The sequence below is a fragment of the Lolium rigidum genome, chromosome 2, assembly GCF_022539505.1.
Source record: "Lolium rigidum isolate FL_2022 chromosome 2, APGP_CSIRO_Lrig_0.1, whole genome shotgun sequence".
Classification (NCBI taxonomy): domain Eukaryota; kingdom Viridiplantae; phylum Streptophyta; class Magnoliopsida; order Poales; family Poaceae; genus Lolium; species Lolium rigidum.
In genome coordinates this window covers 11,006,125-11,013,106 of record NC_061509.1, presented here as the reverse complement: position 1 = coordinate 11,013,106, position 6,982 = coordinate 11,006,125, and the positions used below count along the sequence as shown (strand labels likewise).

At 49.5% G+C, this 6,982-nt stretch overlaps 1 pseudogene; it reads left to right on the top strand.

Annotated features, from left to right (window-relative positions):
* Positions 1-209: 209 nt before the first annotated feature.
* Positions 210-2,262, top strand: LOC124689208 (annotated as a pseudogene).
* The last annotated feature ends 4,720 nt before the right edge of the window (positions 2,263-6,982 follow it).

The following is a 6,982-nucleotide window of genomic DNA, read 5'->3' as shown; positions in this document are numbered from 1 at the left end:
GTCGGATTGAAGTAGATTTACCCGTTGAAGTAGTAGCGGCAACATTGTTTGCTTTATTTTTTTTTCGAAAAAGTTGTTTGCTTTATTTAGAGTGAAGAAATCTGAGATCCCTCCTTGATAGTGGCGCTGTCGATGCCAATGAACACGACCGCGGGTGCCTATATAACGGCTACTCCCAGAGTGCATTCCCAAAACATACACTTATAAGTATGGCACGCCTCTACTTACCTGTAATTGCTGTGCAGCTGCTCTTGCTCGTCGCCGGTGTGGCCGGTGGGCCGTGGCAGGAGTTCCTCCGCCCGCAGTCCGAGAAGGAGAAGGATGTCGTCGGGACGAGGTGGGCCGTCCTCATCGCCGGCTCCAAAGGTTTCGAAAACTACCGGCACCAGGTAATTAATTAAGTTGACGATTTTTCCGAGAGTTTTGCCGAAGAGGTTTGTGCTGGAGTCCGACAAATTAATCAACAATCCATTCAGTGACTCGACTGAAAAGCTGAAAATAACTGTTAGCACATCACGTACGTCATGTCGTCCTCTGTTTGTGGTCAGGCGGACGTGTGCCATGCGTATCAAATCATGAAGAAAGGCGGGTTAAGAGACGAGAACATTGTTGTCTTCATGTACGATGACATCGCCAACAACTCCGCCAACCCCAGGCCCGGGGTCATCATCAACAATCCCAACGGCAGCGACGTGTACGCCGGAGTTCCAAAGGTACGTGAATGAGCCGGAGTCCCGCCATCCTCTTGCGCCTGTTGCTAGTATATCACCTAATCAAGAATGTGGGATGCAGGATTACACCGGGAAGGATGTGAATGTGAAGAACTTCCTCGCCGTCCTGCTCGGCAACAACTCGGCGCTCACCGGCGGCAGCGGCAAGGTCGTCAATAGCAGCCAGGACGACCACATTTTTGTGTATTACTCCGATGATGGCGGTCCAGGGGTGCTTGGTATTTGACTCATGCAATACATGTCATTCTTCTCCCCTTTTGGTGATCGCATGCAGTGTTAGGCGAGGCGACTGAAGCTAAACTGTTGGACAGGTATGCCAATCGATGAGGATGAGAGGCTGTATGCCAATGACTTGGTGACAACTCTTGAGAAGAAGCACGCTGCCGGAACATACAAGAGCCTGGCATTCTATGTAGAGGCGGCTGAATCCGGGAGCATATTCGAGGGCCTCCTGCCGGCCAACATCAGCGTCTACGCCACCACAGCCTCTAACGCAGTAATGGGCAGCTGGCCCGCCTACTGCCCAGGCGAGGCCCCTCCAGAGTTCATGTGACCTGCCTGGGTGATCTCTACAGCGTCGCGTGGATGGAGGACAGCGATGCGCATAGCCTTGGTAACGAGTCCCTCGAGTTGCAGTACGAGAAGGTAAGTTTCACTTCCATGTCCAGCATCCATCATCGGTGCTGAGGGAGATGCAACGCATGGGTGCTGATTATGCTGAACAATCGACCAGGTGAAGAATAGGGCCTACTACTCACCTGTGATGCAGTACGGTGATCTGGCTCTGAATGCTCAGAACCTCTCCTTGTTCATGGGCTCCTCCGACCCTGCCAACCACAGTTCCATGGTCGGTGACATAGATAATTCACTCAGGCAGCTTTCCCCTGTCGTGCAACAGCGTGATGCTGATCTTCTCTACTTCTGGCATAAGGTTGGCATTTCAGTAATGTAAAAATGATTTCCATGAACATATAGAAAAGAAAATTAAGCTGACGAGACATTCTATGTGGGATTTGAAGTACCAGAAACCGTCTGAGGGAATGCCCGAGAAAAGCAAGGCTCGGAAGGAACTGATGGAGGTGATGTCGCATAGGTCTCGGATGGATAACAACGTCGAGCTCATCGGCGGCAGCCTTTTCGGCACCGAGGAAGGTCCCCAAGTTCTCAATGTCGTACGCCCGACCGGCCAGCCTCTGGTTGATGACTGGGACTGCCTCAAGTCTATGGTGAGTGTTATGTGAAATCGGTTATGGTATTCGTACAAACACAACAGTGAGATAACAACCCTATAAATTTTGTGCTGTCAACATCTTTAATTTTGCTGCAACTGCGGACAATTTATGCCGAGACTGGATGGTTTTCTCCCTCATCTGTGAAGGTACGCGGCTTTGAGGAGCAGTGTGGATTGCTGCGACAGTACGGAATGAAGCATACACGGGCATTTGCCAACATGTGCAACGCCGGCATTGGGGCCGAGGCCATGCGCAAGGCCGCGTCCAAGGCCTGCACAACTGCTACTCCTGCGTTCTGAGTCGTAATAAGGAATAATGGATTGGTTTGCTTGTTTGTTTTCACAAAAATAACTGATCCACTCAAGAAAAGTGGCCAACCAATCCCGAAATAAAGAGTTACTATGAAGGAGTATCTATTTAAGCTTGTCATGCAAGTCCATCTCTTTCGGTCACAAGTTTTTTTAGGAGAAAGTAGGGACTTTATTCAAGAGAAAATAAAGGTACAAAATCTCGCGGGTTGATCAGCCACAAGTGGCGCCGCAAAGGTTGACAGAGTGCACTCCTAGCTACCAAATGGGCATAGTCCCGCGACATATGGTCGACCACGTGGCAGACGCGGGGCGCGCAGGGGACAGACCCTTATGTCGCGGGCGGTATTACCACCCGCGGCAAAAGGTCCTCTACGTGGCGCTCGCAGAAACCCTGCTGCTTTAGGGTTTGAGGGGTGCAGCCCCCCCCCCCCCCGCCCCCCGCCACCGCCCCCTTTTATTTGAAATAAAAGTTGCATATATTTATACGCTACTAGAAGTTGTACACACGTTCATTTATATATAGATTGATCAACCAAATATTGGAAACAAAAGTCGATTCCCCTTACATATTCGTAGATTCCCCTTACATATATATATACATGAGCTCACGACTACCGTGACTAATTAAACATCGGGAGAGGGAGAGCGCCTATTTGGACTAAACAAGCCGTTGTTGTCTATTACTTCTCTAAGCAAAAGTCTCGCCACTTCCTCGGCAATTCCTAGTAGGTGTTCCTTTGGTTGGAGTGTGTCCCGCATGTAGTCGACCTATATAGGAAAATGAGATGAGAATGACTATATCAATGTTGATAACGAAATATTGACGAAAATAAATAAAGTTGTGAATGTTATTGCTTACGTTGAATTTATTATTGTTCTGCTTCTCAGTGGTTAACATGCGAATGAACTCGCAAACGTAGTATCCACATAGATTCGTCCCTTGTGGCTGCTGGGCGCACGGTATAGGAGTAAATGTTAGCTTCTCTGCCCAGGTACCCTTAATGTTTTTCTTGAAAGCTTTCCAAGTCCTGCCAGGCAAAAGAATGATTGAATGAGTGGATAATTAATTGATATCTCACGAAAGATATAGCGCGGCGATGAAGGAAATTACACTTGGAGCAACTTCGCGGGTCGCGGAACCCGTCCGAGCCTCTACTCATTGGGTCCCTTACTTCAACTATTCCCTTATCAAGTTGAATGTCTAGTAGAATCCAGTGGAAGCTGCACATGTTTATGTATATACGTCAGGAATTACACTTAACATCGAGTAAGCAAAACTGAATGTGCATAAAAGATCATTAGGACTCTCACTCGTAGTTGTAAGGAAACAGTACTGAATCACAGAAATTTTTCTCCCCCAAAAACCTTAGTAGGTTTCCCCCGTTTCTTCGCCTTTATGCTTTACCGTTTCAACATGTACTTTATCTGGGTCAACAAACCCAATATTGATAATATTATTACTTTTGCATTCACTGATCTTCGACTCGCATAAGAGAACACATAAGATATAATGAGTATATGCAATGAAAACGAACATGAACTGAATGAAAATGAACTTAGATGTAGTTAACAACTTACAAGCAATAGCAGCTCATGAGAGATTTGTCGAGGGCTTCTAAATTGAATAACCGCCAGAGTTCATTCATCTCAATATGGATCTCCTCCTTTCGGTAGTAATATTCACGTGGGATCTTCGCCACGATGTACCTTTGGTTCTCCTTGCACGCATCAAGGTACCACTGATGCTAATTCCGCATATGCGTTAGCATTTTTTGCAGCCGCTCTATGCTGACCAAGTCGGCCCCGTAGACAAATTTAGGAGCTATGTCAGCAGTGGGTAGTGCAGCATCTGCGGCACCCAACAAATCCTCCACGGTACAGCCCATCGAAGCCGCTAGCTCCGCAGCTTCTTCCATATTGAAACCTTCACCATGTTGTTCGTACAGCTTGGGAACATCAAACACTTTGAGTGCCGGGATCGATTGTTTGGCCTGTTCTCCGAGCAAGGGAACTCCCTTTCTTTTTTTGCCTTTTGTCGTTTGCTTAGGCGCCTTGAGGGGTGCACTTGTCTTCTTCCCGGCTGATGATTTGCTCGTGCTAGCACTATCCTTCTCCTTAGCCTTGTCATCCTCCTTCTTCTTAGCCTTGTCATCCTCCTTCTTCTTCTTAGCCTTGTCATCAATTACCCTCGCAAGGTGGCGTGTATAGTCATCCTTCTTCTCGTGTAAGTCATATTGCGATGGTGTGTTCAGAAAAGAAATAGCATATGATTTTTGCTTCTCGGTGTATGGCTCTGGCGCTGGAGGTTTTGGCTTATGGAAATGATCATAGTTGTGTTTCGCAACAGCGGCCGCATTTTCCTCGACAGTAAGATCCCAAGGACGGGGGGGGGGGGAGGAACCTTTGGTACTTTTGGGAGGGGCGACAACTTGCGGGTAGGACTCCTGAAACGCTTCCGGCCGGGTGCATACCGAGTCTTAGTGGGCGGAGGCGGCGGCGCTGGAGATGGAGATGGACTACGGATGTCGTGGTCGACGTCGTACCCATGGGGTGATGGTGTCGACATGTGATCAGTAGGAGGAGGTGATGGTGGCCTGCGATCACCTGGAGGAGGTGATGGTGGCCTGCGATCACCTAGAGGAGGTGATGGTGACCTGGGACGACTGGTACTAGGGGCTACCCAGCCTGGCAGCTTGATGTTCTTCTTTTCCCAGAGAATGATTTCTCCCAGCACCTCTCGGAGTGTAACCCCCCCATCACCTCCAGGGATATCGAGCTGCAATGTCTCCCACGACGGTACAACTGAGTCCACTCCGACACGAGCATAGCCAGCTGGAATCTCATTGCCATGCCATGTTGCCGGCTCACCTTCAGCTCCAAATGCAGGTAAGACATAGCCGACCGCCACCTTAACAGATACGTTCCTGAACACGTCATGGAGATCACAAGGTGTTTGCTCCTTGATTCCATCCATGGGGTCGCCAGGACCGCCATCTATCATCTTTAAAGGCGATGCCACCTCCGAGTCGGCAACGCTGCTGTCTCGCTGCTGAGATATGCCGGCGGTATTATCTGGCTGGCGCTGTCCTTTTAGTTCATTTATCTCCAGCTGCTGCTGCTAAATCTCCCGCTGCTGCTGGTCAAGTCGGCGTTGGAACTCGGCCATCCGGTCATTCTGCACCTCCAGCTCGCGTTGTTTAGCTCTCGCTCGGCTTCTATAAGACTCCGCGTCGTCCGGAAACCCAAGCGACCACGGAACACTAGGGCCGAAGCCTCTTGTTCGTCCTCCCTTCGCAGGATTACCGAGGACAAGCGTCAGCAAGTCTTTCTCTCTATCGGGAGCAAAGTTTAGTTTTCCCGCCTTTATATCTGCCGTCACTTCAATCCATTTTTCCCTGGGTACCCTAATCCTGCTGTCACTTTCAACAATGTTCCCTGTCTTCATGTCATGCTCACAGCCATGCGCGAGGAACCAATTTCGAGCCCTCAAGTCCCATCCTTCTCGTATGGGTTCTGGAGTGATCCCATTCCGCTCCATCTCAGCCTCTTGTGCTTCCCACTTAGGCATGGCTACTTCGTAGCCCCCTCGCCCCGTATGATGGTGAAAGGACACGGATGTGTTACCACCCGATTTTGGCCAAATCAGGAGATGGGCCGTAAGTGAAGATGGGCTTTGAAGATTACACGTGGAGCATCTTTGGAGCGGGCCTTGCGCTAAGAGTTTGGGCTAAGTGGCCCGTGTATCTGTAATATTATTAGATCGTATCGTGTTTAGATTAAAAAGATAGAGTCTGGCCCGTGCACGGTTAGGTGCACACCTCAATTAGAAAGTCCCTTGGACTATAAATATGTATCTAGGGTTATCGGAAAAGGAGGACAATCATCGTTCAACCAACACAAATCAGGCGCATCGCCACCCCTTTCTTCGAGGGTTTCTCCCGGGTAAGCACCATGCTGCCTAGCGATCTAGGCAGTATACGTTTATTCGTTACCTTGTACTGCTCGTGCTGAAGCCTTGTTGATGGCGAGCAGTACTATTTATCCTTAGGTGTCTAGGGGCTTGCATTGATGCTTTCGCGTGCATATCTGCGTGGCAATGCCATCCCTCGACACCTAGCTGCCCTTACACCTATCCAGGTGTAAGGGCAGCATCTTGCTTGTCCGTTACTAAGTAGATCCGATCCGTTATAGTTGTTCCTTGCTCCGCAGGGATTAGTTTAATATCTGCATAGTTAGGCCTTATGCTGGGGTCGGAGGATCCGGTAGTGCGTTAGGTGTTGTTCACCGTCCCTGCAAGGGATGTTCCGGGAATCAACGTTGTGTTGGTTTTTAGGCCTCTCGTAGGGGTAGTTTGCATCATCTTCCGTAGCTGCTAGGCCCGATCGCACGTAGGACGTTCCGGTTATGCGGTGAAAACCCTAAACTGTCGTGGATCGTTTTAGCTTTGTTCCGATCAAGCGGGATCCCCATGCCATTGTAAATCCAACGTGAAACATGGGGCGATAGGCTCCTTGAGCCGATCCACGAGGAAACCCGATGAGCCGATAGGGCTCGTATTTAATGTTTACGTGTCTACCATGCAGGAACAATCGAAGCACTCTAACACCTTCCTGATCGGGTCTAGGTCAGGTGGCACGCCCTAGCAACCGCCAGGACGTGGCTGGAACATTTGCGGGACGACGCGAGGTGCCAGGGTCCACTAAGCGGC